Here is a 21,653-nt window from a genome sequence, read left to right as displayed (position 1 = left end):
AGCCACGGGAAAAACGAACCATTGAAGAATACACACCAATAGGAATGACTTACAATGAAGCTTTTGACTGTCTTCATGATCAAGGTCATATTCACTCCATTGGTCCCAGTCAAGACCCTCCACCTGAAAAACGTTTTCCCAATTGGGATCCAAATTCCTATTGTCGATACCATAGTGGTCGCGGTCACACTACCAAAAAATGTCTCGCCCTCAAGGATCGTGTTCAAGACTTCATTGATTCAAATCTCCTTCATGTTCCTCCGCGCGACAAGAAGGCCAAGATTAGTAACGATAGTAACAGTGGCTGTAAAGGGAAGAAGAACGACTATCCTTCTTCTTCCGAAAACACCTACTCTAGTAACAGTGTTGGTACTTTTAACCTTAATGAGATCTTAGCCATGGATAATCGAGGATTTAGAAAGCAACAAAAAAAGGATTTTATCCCTATTGGAATTAGCTACGATGATGCTTTCGATCGACTGCATGCCAAAGGACTCATTACTCCTATTGGACCTCTTCAAGATCCCCCGCTTGAGAAGAGGTTGCCTAGTTGGAATCCAAATGTGCGCTGCAAGTACCATCAAGGTAGGGGTCATGCTACTGAGAGATGTTGGAAGCTAAAGGAGGCTATCCAACATTTGATTGATAATAACAATCTTCCCATGCCTCCAGTTAATAAGAAGAGCGAGTGATGATAAAGAAAACAACACAAGACAAAGGCGAGCTTCAACGACAAAATTTCGTGACCTATTTATTTATTTTTATTTATCCTTTCCCCAATAAGTCTAGCATAGGCACCTTTCTTTTCCCTTAGATTAATTTTGTAGATTATTTTCTTTTTCCTTTTTAATAAAATGAGCATTTATTTTCTTGCATATGATCATTTCATTACATTGCATTAAACAAAAAGAAAAAGAAAAGAAAAAAAAAATCCATGTCAAACTAAGCACAAGGTATACCAATGATTTGAGGCACCCCTTGTAGCCACCTCATATTACCTTTCACCCTTCAAATATACAATCCGTTTTTCATAAACCACTTTGAGCCTCGTCTAACGATAAACCTTTAATTTTTCAACTCATGTCTACCTAATCTTGGGATGGGATAGTGTGTAACTTATGCAGTTTTCAATATCATAAAAAGCTTGAGTGATTTCAAAAAATCAAAAAAAATAAAATAAAAAAGAAATAGAAATAATAAAAGTGTACAAAAGGGCAAGTGTTCCAATGTCATTGACACAAACATGTCTTTGATATGAACACGTCTCAGATTGTGTTTCTTATATGAATGCCAAGTGAGTGATAGACCGCATGATCGGGATTGCCCACACTTATAAAAATAAAAAAAAAATGAAAAAGCAAAAAAAGAAAAGAGAGCTAAAATAAAATGTAGAAACTCAAGCATAAAAATACAAAGATTCAAAAGCAAGGTTGCACACCTTGGGGGCTTATCTAGGGTCTTGAGCCTTTATCCCCTTCTTCTATAACCTTTAGCCTAACCACGTTACAACCCTTAAAAAGACCTTTTTTGAGGTATACACACACTTGTGCGAGGTTCTGCTAGAGCTACGTTCGGCTTGATTCCTAATGAATACGTAGGCAACCTCACATCGAGGTGCGGCCGTAATAAAAATGCAATCATATTCACACTCACACACTCACATCATGATCATATCAAGGGATCCCCTGTGCTCATCCCTATCTACTTAGAGCTAGAGTTGGGGGCTTGATCCTTACATCATTAGCTTACCTAGCCTAAAGAGTCACCACCATTTGACTCCTTTAAAAAATAATATCTTTCCACACACTTAGCCCTTGCGGCCTAACTTTAGAATCACTATCACACACATCACAAATACATGACCAAATATACTTCCCTTAGGAGCCCTTTGTCATGAAATCTTAACACAACGTTGAAGCATGTATTGTCATATCAAAATCACTCATCAATCATAATCATCATTGCATCAAAGTACGAAGTACTTAGCCTCCGTGACTAAGTTACCCAAATACTTTCATCATTGAGTCAACCATTGAGATAGCCTAGGATGAATTTATCCTTGCACCTTGAGAAATAGTATCAAACAACATTTGACTAAGCTCATTCAACATGCACCTTCAAAAACTTCACTTCGATTCTTTTTCGCATCTTTCTTTTTCGGGAGAAAGTCGGTACTGTAGAGACCTAAAAATGTCTCCCCAAAACCAAACCCGATGATGAACAACCTTTCACCGTCAGTATTGGTCGGCTTCAGTATTTAATCCCGAGAGTGCTTAAAATATCGTATTTAATTAAATTCAATTTTAGAATAGTCCATGGATCAGTCTTGATGTTTGGTCAAAGCATAGTTTTAATTTCAGCCCAAACTTATTATTTAATTTTAGCCCAAACCTTTTTTTTTATTGTTTTATTGTTTTGGCCCAAACTTTTTATTTTATTTTAGCCCAAATAATAATAAAATCAGAAAATAGCCCGAAATTATCAATCGGCACTTAAAATGCTGAACGAAATTAGGGTTAAAAATGAATTTAGACGGAAAAGCGGACTGAAAATTCCTGCGTCACGGCAACAGTCCACCGTGTCACGGGAAAATTTCCCGTCTGACGGTGGGGTTCCCCGTGACACGGACACCTGCTGTGACACGGGGGTTTCCGTGTCCTTTCCGCGTAAACCCTTAGCGTGTTTTCTCTCCCGTTCAGCAAATATTTCCCGCGTCACACAAAAGTGCACCGTGTCACGGGAATGTTTCCCGTATGACGGTGGGATTTCCCGTGTCACGGTACACTTTGCCGTGTCGCGGGATACTTTTTTTAGGGTTTTTATCATTTTAGGGTTCCGTGTGTTCCCTCAGCACATTTTTTCTATAAATAGCCCCTCATTTCTGATGTACGGGGCATCAATTAATTCTCTATTTTTCTCTCTTCTATGCTCTAGCCTAAACACTAGCCTACCCATTATTCTTTCAAAATTCCTTCTTCAAGCACTCCAAGGAGTCCATACTTTACTTGTGGTTCTGTCCTTAAGCCAAGGCGTGAAAGGTAGAACTGTTTGAGGGTTTGGCCCCAAATCAATTCTATTTAATTTAATTTAATTTAATTATTGTTTTATTATTATTTCCTTGAAGTTACTAACTCGTTTATTATTTTGTAGTTGCAAACAAACAGAATCAAAGTAAGAATTATGTTCCTTTTATTTCTATTATTTTTCTAACGATTTTATATTGTTGGAATTATTGTTAAATTGCTTTCAATATTAATGTTTGTTCTATTATTTTTATGATCACCATATTGCATGTTTAAAGGGAATATGTAATTGAAAATCACGCCTAATAAGATAATTTGGACAACCGGTTTAGGTTCCTTTTTAATCTTATTGTTTAATCAAGTGATCACTAATATTTTAGAACTATATGTTGCATTAGTATTCAACCAATTTAGCTAAATAATAGTTTGGAGCGAATTGAATATTTTGTTTGTATGCCTTTGAGATCGCAGGAATCACTTTTCACTATAAGAATCGAGTAGAGGCCAATACGGGCGAATGTGACTCCATGACTCACTTCGTACCATCATCCCCGATCCTCCTTTCGTGGTTCCGAACCATATGGAGTTAGTAATCTCATGGATTATGAATGGGGTGTAACCTTCACGGGTCAATCGTTGTTGCCTATCGTTGTCCCTTATTGTGGTTGCCTTAAATGATCTGTGAACGGTTTACAAGTTCCTTAAAAACTTGTTGGCGGCTCCCTACTTTCCTTGTCCCTAATCGTATACGTCAATTCCCACTTCCTAAGAGTGTCAAGCATATTCACACATGCTTTTAACGTAGGCACAATGTAGGGAATAATTTCAAGCCTTTAAAATCCCACTAGCTTGAACCCCACTGTGATCATACACTAAAGTACGGTGGCGTCCAAAAGGGAAGAGGATAGAGCAAAAGAGTCGCCAACAAGTTTTTAAGGAACTTGTAAACCGTTCACGAGGTGAAGGTTACACCCCTTAACGATCCAAGAGATCGTCAACTCCATAAGGTCATGAACCAAATAAGGGTTCGGGGATGATGGTACAAATCCAACCTAAAAGAGATTGAACCTGCCCTAATAATAGGCTTCTACTTTATTCTGATCGTATTCATGTGCGCTTTCTGACTAACATACAATCAATAGGATTAACCCTAAACCTGTTTAATCTATGTTGGTTGAATTTAATGCACAAATAAATCTATTATTGGCGATCACTTGAAATATAATCACAATTAACCCTAACAAGATTATTAATTATCTTATTAAGCGCGATTGCAAATACCAATTCCCTTTAAGCATGCAATAAAAGGTGATCAAGCAATAACAATATAAAATTATATGTATCAAGCAACATAATAAATAATCAACATAATTATTAATAATAATAAATAATCATGAATAATAATAATAATCATAATCAATAATCATGTTAAAGCATAGCAAGATCCTAGGCATGATACTAACAAGATTAATAACAAATCCTAGCATGTCACTAAGTAATAAAAATCAAATCTTTAACCCTAACATGATACTAACAATCATAAATATTAGGAAGAACATAGGAAGCATCATAACAATCATATTTAATATTAAAAATACCCTAGACATGATACTAGGAATATCATAATAACAATCTAAACATGATATCTACATCATAAATCAATTAATCAATAAAATCCCTTAAAGTACTTACTTAGATGCCTCGTACCTCTTTCTAATAACAAAATACACGCGTTAGTAACTTCAAGGAAAAATAATAATCAAGACAATTAAACTAAATAATTGAAATAGAGATTTGGGACCAAACCCTCAGAAATTAAAACCTTTCACGTCTAGGGCGAAGGCAACTTCAAATATGGCTAGGTGTTTCTAGATCTTGTGAATGCGGAATGTTGTGTTAAAAAGCAAAGTTTAGAAAAGAATGCTAAAGAATTAATGTTATTGAAAATTGATGAAAGGAGATGAATTGTTTGTGTAGACACCCATTTGTGTCTCCCCAAAACCAAACCCAGTGATGAGTGCCTTTCACGTCGAATCATAATCGAATGAAACGAAAGTGTGGAAAGGTCTAGTGTTGCAGAAAGTTTTATTTCTTTTCTTTTCTCTTCTCTTCTCTCTGTTTTTTGAAAACTTTATTTTAAGAAAACAGCCAATCCAATTTGGTTGGTCCATGATATGGGTCCAATAGTGGTGTAGTTGGATGGGGCTTGCAAATATCTTTCCAACGATATATTATAAGCCCAATTCCGATGAAAATTTACTAAACTGGGCCCAATTTACTAAACTGGGCCCAATTTGAGCTTTAAGTACGGCCCAATGATCTAGGGGAGGGGCCTAATATGATTTATCATTCCTAATGTAATTAGGAATGGTTTTGGTCTTCTAGAAGTTTCTAGAAGGTTCTTATCATTCTTAATTCAATTAGGATTCTTTAGAGTTTTAATTAGATCAAATAGCATTTTCGACTGAAATTATATTATTTTATCTTCCAGTACGGTAAAATTATCAGATTTTCGAAAACGTGTTAAAAGCCGGTTTGGCGTCCTACCCCAGGCCTTGGCGCCTGGAACCAGGATTGGCGCCAGACGCCAGCCATTGGCGCCTGGCACTAGCCACTGGTCCTGGCGCCAATGATCCAGGGCTGGCGCCAAGTTGGTTTTGCGATCTTCAGACTCTGTTTTGATAAATTATCTTTTTTGGCTGATTTTCTCTATAAATATCGTATCAAAAACTCCTTTTTCATGGACGGATTATCATCTATCATTCACCACTTCTTTTATTCTTAAGTTTTAATAAATTCCGTTTTCATTCATCATCTACAATCTTCAATCGTCAACAAATTAGTTTATGAATCATTAATCTTTCATTCATTCTTTCTAAACTTTATTCTTTAACACAAAATTCCACATTCACAAGATCTAGAAACACCTAGCCATATTCGAAGTTGCTTTCGCCCTAGACGTGAAAGGTTTTAATTTCTGAGGGTTTGGTCCCTAATCTCTATTTCAATTATTTAATTTAATTGCTTTGTTTATTATTTTCCTTGAAGTTACTAATGTGTGTATTTTGTAATTAGAAAGAGGTACGAGGCATCCAAGTAAGTACTTTAATGGTTTAATTGATTTCATGATGTAGATATCATGCTTAAATTGTTATTTTGATGATTCTTAGTATCATGTCTAGGGTATTTTTAATATTAAGCGTGATTAAAAGTATGATGCTTCCTATGTTCTTTCTAACATTTATGATTATGATTGATGATGATTATTTATTATGTTGCTTGATATATATTATATATTTTTATTGCTTGATCACATTTTATGTATGTTTAAAGGGAATTGGTATTTGCAATCACGTTTGATAAGATAATTAATAATCTTGTTAGGGTTAATTGTGATTATAAATTCAAGTGATCGCCAATAATAGTTTATATGTGCATTAAATTCAACCAACATAGATTAAACAGGTTTAGGGTTAATCCTATTGATTGTATGTTAGTCAGAAAGCGCACATGAATACGAGCAGAATAAAGTAGAGGCCTATTATTAGGGCAGGTTCAATCTCTTTTAGGTTGGATTTGTACCTTAATCCCCGAACCCTTATTTGGTTCATGACCTTATGGAGTTGGCGATCTCTTGGATCGTTAAGGGGTGTAACCTTCACCTCGTGAACGGTTTACAAGTTCCTTAAAAACTTGTTGGCGACTCTTTTGCTCTATCCTCTTCCCTTTTGGACGCCACCGTACTTTAGTGTATGATCACAGTGGGGTTCAAGCTAGTGGGATTTTTAAAGGCTTGAAACTATTCCCTACAGTTTGTAGATGAATGGTAATTGATGATGAAAACGGAGTTTTTGATATGATATTTATAGAGAAAATCATCCAAAAAAGATAATTTATCAAAACAGAGTCTGAAGACCACAAAACAACCTTGGCGCCAGCCCTGGCTCATTGGCGCCAGGACCAGTGGCTAGCGCCAGGGCCAATCCTGATTCCAGGCGCCAGGTTGGACGCCAATTTGGATTTCAACGCGTTTTCGAAAATCTGATAAATTTCCCGTACTGGAAGATAAAATAATATAATTTTAGTCGAAAATGCTATTCGATCTTGATTAAAACTCTAAAGAATCCTAATTGAATTAAGAATGATAAGAACCTTCTAGAAACTTCTAGAAGACCAAAACCATTCCTAATTACATTAGGAATGATAAATCATATTAGGCCCCTCCCCTAGATCATTGGGCCGTACTTAAAGCTCAAACCGGGCCCAGTTTAGTAAATTGGCCATAAATTCCTCAATATTAATCGGAATTGGGCTTATAATATATCTTTGGAAAGGTCTTTGCAAGCCCCATCCAACTACACCACTATTGGACCCATATCATGGACCAAACAAACTGGATTGGTTGTTTTCTTAAAATAAAGTTTTCAAAAACAGAAAAAAGAGAAAAGAAATAAAACTTTCCGCAACACTAGACCTTTCCACACTTTCGTTTCATTCGATTATGATTCGACGTGAAAGGCACTCATCACTGGGTTTGGTTTTTTTGGGAGACACAAATGGGTGTCTACAGAAGCCCCCACTTTGACTGAGTTTGGAGAAACGCAAGTTTCGAAAACGAAAGCCAAAGTATCGATAGGGACGGAGAATGATTCAGAACGTTCTGCGATCCTAAATCACTCTTGTAACGCCGATACCTGCAAAACAATGTTAGTTAAACAGATTAAAGAGTTAAGAAACGCGTATCTTGCACCGTCGAGCACACGTCTCTAAAAGTAACCGATTGTTGCTGCTTTATTGTTTTTGATGACCTCCTGCAAGCTAGAGAATGCCATCTCGCTTGAAAACCGCTACGCCCGTAACTGCTTCCAAATTAGAAGATTGCTTCGCCCGAAACTATCCCCCTATGCATTGATAATATTCCACGTCCAAGGGAATACCATCAAATATTATTTCTCTTGAAACAATCCTCAGTTTTTTTGTGACAACCCTCCACAATCTAGGGAACGCCATCTTGCTGTTTGTTTTGACGATCTTCCACAATCTAGGGAACGCCGTCGATCAATGTTGCTACATCTTGAGCCTTTTCTTGAATCATAGTGACAACCTTTCCAATCATAGCAAATGTCGTCGAAGACTGCCTATCTCGTGCTATCTTCTTAAATCTTGGGTGACAACCTCCACAATCTTAGCGAATGCCGTCGAAGACCGCCCATCTCGTGCTATCTTCTCAAATCTTTGGTGACAACCTCCACAATCTTAGCGAATGCCGTCGAAAATAACTTTACTTGAAGTCATCCTCAATTGTTGCGATAATATTCCAAAGAAAATTACCGAAGACCAACACTTGTCGATCTTTAAAGCTTGCTCGAACTTTGCTTCCGCTATGCCTGTACGTCGGCGCTTTCGTTGCTTTGAACCTATACGTCGGTGCCTTTTTTGCTTTTGAGCCAATGCCTAGGCGCTTTAAGCTAAGTGAGATGATCTTTCATCAGGTCGATCACTTATTTACTTTTGGAGAGGCTTCGAACTTTGTCGCTGCTGAAATATCTCTGGCGCCAAGAATTGAATCTGTCGCCGAACGCTGTGATAGGGTCTTCCCTGTTCTGCTGCACCTGTATTTATTTTGACCATAGAACTTTGCCAATCTCTTTAATCATCTTAGGGTTGACCTAAGGCTTAACGTTGCTTGACTCATTGACTAGACACGACTCAAGGTATAAACTTGATTCATGTGATTGACTGACTCGACTCGAAGTGTAATGACACATGTGTTAGACTCAAATTAAAGTGATATGGCACGACATGACTCAATGTGTACATGACTTGTGTGTGCATTGTGTTGACTCGAAAATGCAGAAAAGCAAAAATTTTCCGTCATTTTTGTGAAGGGTACCGACTTTCTCCCGAAAAAGAAAGACGCGAAAAAGAAAATCAAAAGTTTGAAGATGCATGTTGAATGAGCTTAGTCAAATGTCATTTGATACTATCTCTCAAGGTTCAAGGATTAATCCATCCTAGGCTATCTCAACTGTTGACTCCATGATGAAAGTATTTAGGTAACTTAGGCACGGAGGCTAAGCACTTCGTACTTTGTGATGCAATGATGATTATGATTGATGAGTGATTTTGACGAAGCATGCTTCAGCGTTAAGATTTCATGACAAAGGGTTCCTAAGGGAAATTTATTTGGTCATGTATTTGTGTAGTGTGTGAAAGTGACACTAAAGCTAGGCCGCAAAAGCTAAATGTATGGAAAAATATATTGAAAAGAGTCAAATGGTGGTGACTCTTAGGCTAGGCAAGCTAATGATATAAGGATCAAGCCCCCAAGTCTAGCTCTAAACGAATAGGGATGAGCATAGGGAATTCCTTGATATGATCATGGTGCAAGTGTGTGAATGTGAATATGAATGCATGTTTATTACGGCCGCACCTCGATGTGAGGTTGCCTACGTATCCGTTAGGAATCAGGCCGAACGTAGCTCTAGCTAAACCTTGCACAAGTGTGTGTATACCTCAAAAAGGTCTTTTAAGGGTTGTAACGTGGTTAGGCTAAAGGCTGAAGAAGAAGGGGATAAAGGCTCAAGACCCTAGATAAGCCCCCAAGGTGTGCAACCTTGCTTCTGAATCTTTGTATTTTCATGCTTGAGTTTCTACTCTTTTTTAGCTCTCTTTGCTTTAGCATTTATTTTAGTTTTATAAGTGTGAGCAATCTCGATCATGCGGTCTATCACTCACTTAGCATTCATGTTTCTTAGGCACGGTACCGAGCACTCGATAAGAGACGCAATCTGAGATGTGTTCTTATCGAAGATATTTTCATATCAAAGACATTGGAACACTTGCCCTTTTGTACACTTTTATTTATTTTTTGCTATTTTGATTTTCTGAAATCACTCAAGCTTTATTCTTTGAAAATTGCATAAGTTGCACACCATCCCATCCCAAGGTTAGATAGATGTAGGTTGAAAAAAGAAAGGTCTATCGTTAGACGAGGCTCAAAGTGGTTTATGAAGAAAGAATTGCATATTTGAAAGGCGAAAGGAGATATGATGTGGCTACAAGGGGTGCCTTAAATCCTTAGTATACCTTGTGCTTAATTCAACATGTTTTTTTTTTTTTTTTTTTTTTTTTTTTTTTTTTTTGTGCAATGTAATGAAAATATCATATATAAGGAAATAAATGCTCATTTTATTAAAAGGAAAAAAGGAAAAATCTACAAAATTAATCTAAAGGAAAAGAAAAGGTGCCTATGCTAGACTTATTGGGGAAAGAAAAGACGAAAAAGAAATACAAAAAAGAAGCCATGAAATCTTGTCGTTGAAGCTCGCCTCTTGTCTTGTGTTTCTTCCCTTATCATTACTCGCTTTTCTTGTTAACTGGAGGTATGGGAAGCTTGTTGTTATCAATCAAATGTTGGATAGCCTCCTTTAGCTTCCAACAGCTCTCAGTAGTATGACCCCTACTTTGATGGTACTTGCAGTGTTCGTCTGGATTCCAACTAGGCAATCTCTTTTCAGGTGCGGGATCTTGAATAGGTCCAATGGGAGTAATGAGTCCTTTGGCATGGAGTCGATCGAAGGCAATATCGTAGCTCCTCCCAATGGGGGTGAAGTCTTTCCTTAGTTGCTTCTTAGATCCTTGGTTATCTATGGCTAAAACTTCACTGAGATCAAAGGTACTAACATTGTTACTAGAGTGGGCGTTTTCGGAAGAAGAAGGATTGTCGTTCTTCTTTCCTTTCCAGCCACCGTGGTTACTATTGTTAGTAGCTTTTTGCTTTGCAAGGTCATCTTTGATTTCAATTCCGATGTCATAAACGGCCTTGAAAGTATTCAAATTGTGTTGATATTTTAGGTGCTTTGAATACTTTTCTTGGAGATTCTTGATAAACATCCTCACAGATTCCTTTTCGGTGGGGACTTCAATCATCTTAGCGGAAGTTTCCCTCCACTTATTAAAGAAAGAAGTAAAGCCTTCATTTTCTTTTTGTCTTAGCATCTCAAGTTATCTATGATCGGTTTAAACTTGGATATTGCACTTGTACCTATCAACGAAAGCGTTTACTATCGATTCCTAGGTAGAGGTTTTCTCCTTGTTAAGGGAGAAGAACCATTGTTGGAAAACGATTTCAAGAGATAGTGGGAACAGAGAGGGGAAAACCTTCTTATCGATATCCTTAATGGTCATTATAGTCTCAAAAGCTCTTAGATGGAAGTAAGGGTTATCTGTTGCCTTGAATTTAGGGATGTCAGTGGCTTTGAACTTATGCGGAAGAAGTTCTTTATCCAGCGAGACCCCTTGCGAGCTCATGTCCTGAAATTTATAGTCACTAGATTACTTGCTTAGACTGTCTTGCATGAGATCTATCTGTTGTTGCTTCACGGGATCATCAATCTTGAGGGTGAGTAGCTTCAGTGTTTCACTCATGGTAACCAATTGGTTCCTAAGCTCATTGACTTCTTCTTGAGTTGCCATTATCTTCTTAGCCTTCCTCTTTTGACAAATCGGTTTATCAAAAAGTGAGACTTGAATAAAGAGGTTGTCCTTGATTAATCGCCCTACTCTCCTTGACCAAGTACTATGGGAAAGGAATTTGGGGATATTCATTATTAATTATTTGACTCAAACTTTATTCAACATGCAATGGATGGAGGAGGTGAAGGAAGATGGAAGAATGCGGAAGAATATTTAGATGGAGGGATATGAAGAATTAGGAGTAGAATGTACCCCCTCAACTCAAATGACGGAAGAGACAGACTCATGCCTGAACCTAAGACATGGCCATGGTGATGTATACTCAAAGTGTGTGCTAAGACTAGTGAGTGTAGGTGACATGTTAAGACTCGTGTCATGACCATGTGGCTAGGCTATGTGACCAAGACTCGATTAATGACTCGACAAGGTGTTATTGACAGCGGAAATTAACCGAGTTAATTAGAAAACTGGTTAATTAGACCCTAGGTGATGACTCGACAAATAATCCGAACTGTCGGCCAAGCGACAGGACTGGCGTCACAATATGGTGATTGGCGCCAGACTTTTTAGTAAATGTCTGGCGCTACACACCATACAGTGGCGCTACAGCTCAGACTTTGGCACCAACATTGGAGCTTTGGTCTGGGACTGTTTTCGGTATTATTAGTCAACTGGGGTATGCCTAAAGTCGTACTAGGTCAATTCCGATTAAAAAAAGACTTTATTGACTCAAATTAATTAATTAATTAATTAATTAATTAGGCAAAGTTCTTTAAGTCATTAATTTCAGTCTCAACACATATCAACAAACGGTTAAGAGAAACATAGAATATATATGCACAACAAATAATGCACAATTAGTCAAGTAGGCACAATATGATGCAATGAGTTCGCAACCTAACCATGGCTCTAGTTCTCTAAAGTTCGGGATATGGTTTAGTCAAATAGGGTCCATGGTTAATTGTCCAGATGCACCGCGTAGAAGCCTAACCGTGAAGGGTTAACGCGTGTGGATAGGACACCGCGAGTTTTTAGAAAAAACTCGCTTCCATGGTTTGGTGAATTCAACCTCTCAGATGTACCCTTTGTTGCCAGGAGCGTTCAATCGGGTAGATAGAGCATGAATTCCCAGAGGGTTATGTCCATATGTAGAACACATATGGGTTTCAGAAAAGTGAGAAAAAATTCAATTAGGAAGTAGGATTGTGCAAACAATACAAAAAACTGGTTGAAATTAGAACGCATATTTCTGGCTCGGTATTGGGGGAAATTGGCGCCAGCAAACAAAGACTGGCGCCAAATTTTAACTGTAGCGCCTGGCGCCAATATTGGCGTCTGGCGCTACGGCTAAATGTTTGGCGCCAAGCTCTGGCCCCTGACGCTACTTCCGACATGCCTCAGCAGCTTTCTGTGCTCGATAAAATCATCCAGTTTCGCGCGGTGTTATTTCAGTCCTAGTTGTGAAAGACATTTCTCAAATTTCCTACGCGTAAAATCCTATGTTTTTGACTCATTACGGATGGTCTTTCCAATGAGAACCTTTTTATGCATATGACAATAATGTTAATCAAAATTACGCACATGAAATACTTAGAACTTTTCGAGTCTCATCCACTCATTCTAAATCATTGCCGAAACAAATTCAGGAATTAAAATAGAAATCCTCCCCAGTGGAGTCGCCAAAAACTGTAGGGAATAATTTCAAGCCTTTAAAATCCCACTAGCTTGAACCCCACTGTGATCATACACTAAAGTACGGTGGCGTCCAAAAGGGAAGAGGATAGAGCAAAAGAGTCGCCAAAAAGTTTTTAAGGAACTTGTAAACCGTTCACGAGGTGAAGGTTACACCCCTTAACGATCCAAGAGATCGTCAACTCCATAAGGTCATGAACCAAATAAGGGTTCGGGGATGATGGTACAAATCCAACCTAAAAGAGATTGAACCTGCCCTAATAATAGGCCTCTACTTTATTCTGATCGTATTCATGTGCGCTTTCTGACTAACATACAATGAATAGGATTAACCCTAAACCTGTTTAATCTATGTTGGTTGAATTTAATGCACAAATAAATCTATTATTGGCGATCACTTGAAATATAATCACAATTAACCCTAACAAGATTATTAATTATCTTATTAAGCGCGATTGCAAATACCAATTCCCTTTAAGCATGCAATAAATGGTGATCAAGCAATAACAATATAAAATAATATGTATCAAGCAACATAATAAATAATCAACATCATTAATAATAATAATAAATAATCATGAATAATAATAATAATAATCATAATCAATAATCATGTTAAAGCATAGCAAGATCCTAGGCATGATACTAACAAGATTAATAACAAATCCTAGAATGTCACTAAGCAATAAAAATCAAATCTTTAACCCTAACATGATACTAACAATCATAAATATTAGGAAGAACATAGGAAGCATCATAACAATCATATTTAATATTAAAAATACCCTAGACATGATACTAGGAATATCATAATAACAATCTAAACATGATATCTACATCATAAATCAATTAATCAATAAAATCCCTTAAAGTACTTACTTAGATGCCTCGTACCTCTTTCTAATAACAAAATACACGCGTTAGTAACTTCAAGGAAAAATAATAATCAAGACAATTAAACTAAATAATTGAAATAGAGATTTGGGACCAAACCCTCAGAAATTAAAACCTTTCACGTCTAAGGCGAAGGCAACTTCGAATATGGCTAGGTGTTTCTAGATCTTGTGAATGCGGAATTTTGTTATTGAATATTTAGAAAAGAATGCTAATGAATTAATGTTATTGAAAATTGATGAAAGGAGATGAATTGTTTGTAGATGAAGAGAATTAATGAATGGTAATTGATGATGAAAACGGAGTTTTTGATAAGATATTTATAGTGAAATCATCCAAAAAAGATAATTTATTAAAACAGAGTCTGAAGACCACAAAACAACCTTGGCGCCAGCCCTGGCTCATTGGCGCCAGGACCAGTGGCTAGCGCCAGGCGCCAATGGCTGGCGTCTTGCGCCAATTCTTATTCCAGGCGCCAAGGCCTGGGGTTGGACGCCAATTTGGATTTCAACGCGTTTTCGAAAATCTGATAAATTTCCCGTACTGGAAGATAAAATAATATAATTTCAGTCGAAAATGCTATTCGATTTTGATTAAAACTCTGAAGAATCCTAATTGAATTAAGAATGATAAAAACCTTCTAGAATGTTCTAGAAGACCAAAACCATTCCTAATTGCATTAGGAATGATAAATCATATTAGGCCCTCCCCTTGATCATTGGGCCGTACTTAAAGCTCAAACCGGGCCCAGTTTAGTAAATTGGCCATAAATTCCTCAATATTCATCGGAATTGGGATTATAATATATCGTTGGAAAGGTCTTTGCAATCCCCATCCAACTACACCACTATTGGACCCATATCATGGACAAAAAAAACTGGATTGGCTGTTTTCTTAAAATAAAGTTTTCAAAAACAGAAAAAAGAGAAAAGAAATAAAACTTTCCGCAACACTAGACCTTTCCACACTTTCGTTTCATTCGATTATGATTCGACGTGAAAGGCACTCATCACTGGGTTTGGTTTTGGGGAGACACAAATGGGTGTATACACACACTTCGAGCGACGCCTACAATTTGGCGACAAAACTCGGGAAAGTTTATCGTGGCACGGGAAAGTTCACCGTGTCACGGTGAATTTCCAAAAAAAAAAATTCCGTGCCACGTGAGCATCCACCGTGGCACGGGAAAGTTTACCGTGGCATGGGAAAGTTCACCGTGTCACGGTGGATTTCCAACAATTTTTTTTAAAAAAAAAAATTCCCGTGCCACGTTTGCATCCACCGTGACACGGGAAAGTTTACCGTGGCGCGGGAAAGTTCACCGTGTCACGGCAATTTCCACCGTGGCACGGTGGATTTCCAAAAAAAAAAAAAAAAACCACCGCGTCACGGCAGCTTGTACCGTGACACGGTACAGTTTTCCGTGTCACGGTGCCCTTGAAATAAGTCCAGTCAGCTTTTTTTAAGTCTTCCGTGTTAATTTGGTCATCGTGTCAGTCATTTTTGTTATTGTTCACATGTCTAGCCATACGATCATACCACGAGTCTTATAACATCACTTAGTCACTCACGAGTCAAGTATAGTCCACACACTTTCTTTATGTTCCGACTCGAGTCGTACACCAGGTCGTTTATCATCGTATATTAGGTTCATGCACCCTTTTTTCGTCATAATAAAAAAATGAGTGGAGTTTTCTCACCTGTTTTTCCTTCATTTCCTATCTTGAGCAATGAGTCAAACAATTAAGTGAATTATTTTATTTCACAGTACTTGGTCAAGGAACAGGGATAAATTAATACGGTTCGAGACATTCCCGCAACAATCTCTTAGATCTAATAGGCGTTCAAAGAGAACTTTGCCATCTCCATTACTCATCACCTTTCAATGGCCACTAAAGAAGATATTGAGAACATCAACAAATCCATCGAGGCACTGTTTGCCATGATGCAAACCCTTACCACTAGGATCACTACCATGGAACAAAACAAGGTCATTGTTTCCACCCTTGACAAACTGAAGGAACAGATGAGTAAGATTTCTGAGGATTTCACTTATGTGGAACGGCCTCCCACTCTTTTGGATGTGAAGGAAAGACTCCCTGAAAAGTTCTCCACTGCTGATATTCCAAAGTTCAAGCCTACTGACAATCCAATATTCCATTTGAAGGCGTTCTCTGAAACCATGGCTCTTAAGGGATTGGACGTAACACTCTTCCCTATGGTGTTCCCTCTCTCCTTAGAACATGCTTGCCAACAATGGTTTTATTCCTTAGATTCCAAGCATACTGCGACTTGGCAAGATGTCACTAACAGTTTCATGAATCGTTATAAGTGTAACATTCAAACTAAAACTTCTGAACGTGAACTCTCCATTCTCAAACAGAAAGAGAATGAAGGCTTCACCGCTTACCTGAACAGGTGGAGGGAAACAGAGTGATCCTCCCAAAGAAAGAGAGATGGTTCGCCTCTTTATTCAAAATCAGACTCATAAATATAGGGAATATCTCAAATTTCTTCCACTAAACACTTTCGAAGCTGTATACGACATCGGCATCAATATCGAGGATGAGCTAATAAAGGCTGCTGGTAGTAACAATAATAACACTTGGAAAAACAAGAAGAACGACCATCCTTCTTCTTCGTCTTCTAAGCACGAAAATACTACCAACAATATAAGCCAAGTTGATCGCAATGAAGTGTTAGCTCTTGATACTCCATTGCCCAAGAAGAAAAGAAATTACACTCCTTTAGGAATGACTTATGATGCGGCCTTTGATCGCCTTTACAGTCAAGGCTTGATCACACCTATTGGGCCATTTCCTGAGCCAAAACCTAAAGAAAGGAGCGCCAAATGGGAACCCAATGCCCATTGCAAGTACCATCAAGGAAGGGGCCATACTACGGAGCAATGTTGGAATTTGAAGGACATCATTCAAGACTTGGTGGTTGCAAACAAACTTCCTGTCCCTCCAGGCGGCAAGAAGTAATGAACACAAGGCGCACAGTAGATCCTTCGTGCAAGATTTCATGATTTCTTTCTTTATCATTCATCTCCATTCCCCCATCCATGTCTAGCATAGGTTTTCCATTTTGAATTTTTATATGTTTCATGTGTTTCGTTCACCTTTTCCATTAATAAAATGAGCAAATTTCCTTTACATCTCGATCATAGAATTTTTCATTCATTCATTCATTCTCAAATAATAATAATAAAAAAAAAACAATTGCCGAACTAAACACAAGGTACACTAATGATTTGAGGCGCCTTTGCAACCCTGTCATTCCCTGTTACCCGTTCAATCACATTCCATTTCTTCATCAACCACTTTGAGCCTCGTCTAACGTTCGGCCTTCATTTCTTCAACCCACATTCACATAACCCTGGGATTGGAAGATGTGTAATTGTATAACATTCAAAAAGCAAGTAAAAAAAAAAAGTAGCAAAGCAACAGTAAAACAATGTCTAAAGGCAAGTGTTCCAATGTCTTTGATATGAACATGTCTCAAATTGCGTCTCTCATCGAGTGCTTGGTACCGTGCCTGAGAAACATGAATGCTAAGTGAGTGATGGACCGCATGATATGAGATTTCCTACATTGATTCAAAAGAATGAAAAAAAAATGTTGAAAATAAACTTGCAAAATTCAAAATTTTCAAATTCACAATTACACATCTTGGGGGCTTCTCTCGGGTCTTGAACCTTTTACCCCTTTCTTCCTTAAACCATCAACTTAACCACATTAAAACCCATGAAAGACCTCTTTGAGGTGTACATACACTTGTGCAAAGTTCGGTTAGAGCTACGTTCGGCCTGATTCCTAACGGATACGTAGGTAACCTCACATTGAGGTGCGGCCACATTTATATTCATATCTATGCATGATCGAGTCAAAGAATATCCAATGCTTAGCTCTATATCCCTACCCATTTAGATCTAGACTTGGGGGCTTGAACCTAAATCACGTTAGCTTACCCAGCCTAGAGAGTAATCATCTTTGACTCTTCACGCATATATTTCCATCACCATAACCTTTGCACCCTCACCTTAGTATCACTTTCACGCACTTCTTTCACACATACATATCCATATCATCTTTCCCTTAGGAACCCTTTATCATGAAATCTTGTTTCCCTACCGCGCATGCTTCATCATCTTTCAAGACAACATTCATAAGAAGAAACGTTGTATACTTGCTTAGCTTCTTAACCTGAGCAATGTTCATTGTTTCATGCATCGCATAATGTGCTGAGTAACATTTCTATATCAATGATATGTAATAATACAAAGCATATCGTTCTTAGCTCCTTGACCTAAGCAACGTTCATAATCACTTCATCTATATATGTGCTTAGCTTCCAGACCTAAGTGACGTTCAGGATCGCTTCTTTACACCATAAATGATGCTTAGCTCCATGATCTAAGTTCATTCATCGTGTCACATGATGTAATTGTCCTTAGCCTCCTGGCCTAAGGACATGCATCATGCATACATTACTTTCAAGAAAAGTAATCCAATCCATGCGATTCATTTTGCCTTGCTCAACGAGGAAGTTTAAAACTTCTTTCCTTTTTTTTTTTTCGCGTCTTTTCTTTCGGGGAAGTTTAAAAAAAAACTTTTTCAAAATTTTCTCATCGAGGGAAGTTCGAAAATAAAAGTTCAGTTTTCACATCTTTCTTTTTCGGGAGAAAGTCGGTACCCTCCACTCATGACAAAAATTGACGGAAAATTTTTGCTTTTGCATCTTCATTTGCTCGTGTCTGCACACACACACACTCACAAGTCATACACATGTCATGTCACATCAAGTCAAACTTGGTCAAGTCAGTGGTTAAGTCAATCACAATATATACGAGTCCATTTGCAAATTTTATTTTGCAGGTCTCATCTACAGCCCACGTCCGGGGACAAGCGGACCATTTACAGCCCACGTCCGGGGACAAGCGGACCATCTACAACCCACGTCCGGGGACAAGCGGACCATCTACAGCCCACGTTCGGGGACAAGCGGACCATCTACAGCCCACGTCCAGGGACAAGCGGACCATCTACAGCCCGCGTCCGGGGACAAGCGGACCATCTACAGCCCACGTTCGGGAACAAGCGGACCATCTACTGCCCACGTCCGGGGACAAGTAGACCATCTACAGCCCACGTTCGGGGACAAACGAACCAACTACAAACCACGTTCAGGGACAATCGAACCACCATCATTTCACGGCGCAAGGTTCTCAATACACAGAGACTTGCACTCTCATCATCTGTCGACTTTCCTCAGGCATGGAAAGTATCATCCGGTAGGTTTCTTCAGGCTTAGAAAGCTACCAAATTCCTCAGTCGGCTTTCCTCAAGTATGGAAAGCGTTTCAACGAACATTATCTGGTGGATTCCTTCAAGCATAGGAGCTGCCAAAGATACGTATTCTATCCTTTTACTCTTTTATCTGTAGATTAACATTTTTCTGCAGGTATCGGCGTATACAGAGTGATTTAGGATCGCAGAACGTCTTAAATGATTCTTCGTCCCTATTGGCTACTTTGACTATCGTTTTCGAAACTGACGTTTCTACAAACTCAGTCAAAGTGGGGGCTTCTGTAGACACTTAAAAATGTCTCCCCAAAACCAAAACCGATGATAAACAACCTTTCACCGCCAGTATTGGTCGGCTTCAGTATTTAATCCCGAGAGTGCTTAAAATATCGTATTTAATTAAATTTAATTTTGGAATAGTCCATGGATCAGTCTTGATGTTTGGTCAAAGCATAGTTTTAATTTCAGCCCAAACTTATTATTTAATTTTAGCCCAAACCTTTTTTTATTGTTTTATTATTTTGGCCCAAACTTTTTATTTTATTTTAGCCCAAATAATAATAAAATCAGAAAATAGCCCGAAATTATCAATCGGCACTTAAAATGCTGAACGAAATTAGGGTTAAAAATGAATTTAGACGGAAATTCCCGCGTCACGGCAACAGTCCACCGTGTCACGGGAAACTTTCCTGTCTGACGGTGGGGTTCCCCGTGACACGGACACCTGCTGTGACGCGGGTGTTTCCGTGTCCTTTCCGCAAATATTTTCAGCGTCACACAAAAGTGCACCGTGTCACGGGAATGTTCCCGTCTGACGGTGGGATTTCCCGTGCCACGGTACACTTTGCCGTGTCGCGGGATACTTTTTTTAGGGTTTTTATCATTTTAGGGTTCCGTGTGTTCCCTCAGCACATTTTTTCTATAAATACCCCCTCATTTCTGATGTACGGGGCATCAATTAATTCTCTATTTTTCTTTCTTCTATGCTCTAGCCTAAACACTAGCCTACCCATTATTCTTTCAAAATTCCTTCTTCAAGCACTCCAAGGAGTCCATACTTTACTCGTGGTTCTGTCCTTAAGCCAAGGCGTGAAAGGTAGAACTGTTTGAGGGTTTGGCCCCAAATCAATTCTATTTAATTTAATTTAATTTAATTATTGTTTTATTATTATTTCCTTGAAGTTACTAACTCGTTTATTATTTTGTAGTTGCAAACAAACAGAATCAAAGTAAGAATTATGTTCCTTTTATTTCTATTATTTTTCTAACGATTTTATATTGTTGGAATTATTGTTAAATTGCTTTCAATATTAATGTTTGTTCTATTATTTTTATGATCACCATATTGCATGTTTAAAGGGAATATGTAATTGAAAATCACGCCTAATAAGATAATTTGGACAACCGGTTTAGGTTCCTTTTTAATCTTATTGTTTAATCAAGTGATCACTAATATTTTAGAATTATATGTTGCATTAGTATTCAACCAATTTAGCTAAATAATAGTTTGGAGCGAATTGAATATTTTGTTTGTATGCCTTTGAGATCGCAGGAATCACTTTTCACTATAAGAATCGAGTAGAGGCCAATACGGGCGAATATGACTCCATGACTCACTTCGTACCATCATCCCCGATCCTCCTTTCGTGGTTCCGAACCATATGGAGTTAGTAATCTCATGGATTATGAATGGGGTGTAACCTTCACGGGTCAATCGTTGTTGCCTATCGTTGTCCCTTTTGTGGTTGCCTTAAATGATCCGTGAACGGTTTACAAGTTCCTTAAAAACTTGTTGGCGGCTCCCTACTTTCCTTGTCCCTAATCGTATACGTCAATTCCCACTTCCTAAGAGTGTCAAGCATATTCACACATGCTTTTAACGTAGGCGAATTTCGAGCGACGCCTACAAGTATCCTCCACAAAAATGACGGAAATTTTTGTTTTTCTGCATTTTGAGTCATATACACATCGAATTTCATGAGTCAACACTACGCACACATGAGTCACATCGAGTCGAGTCAACCTCGAGTTAGTCAATCATAGTGAATCAAGTTTATACCTTGAGTCGTGTCAAGTCAATGAGTCAAGCAACGCTAAGCCTTAGGTCAACCCTAAGATAATTAAAAAGATAAGCAAAGTCCTATAGTCAAAGATTAAATGCAGGTGCATCCTAGCAAGCGAGGACATTCCCGGGTTTTTTTAGAAAAAATCGGGAATGTGATACACGAGATTCCTTCCAGATAAGAGGAATTACATG

This window comes from Chenopodium quinoa, unplaced genomic scaffold (genome assembly GCF_001683475.1).
Source record: "Chenopodium quinoa cultivar QQ74 unplaced genomic scaffold, ASM168347v1, whole genome shotgun sequence".
NCBI lineage: Eukaryota > Viridiplantae > Streptophyta > Magnoliopsida > Caryophyllales > Amaranthaceae > Chenopodium > Chenopodium quinoa.
Note: the sequence above shows the minus strand (reverse complement) of the source record.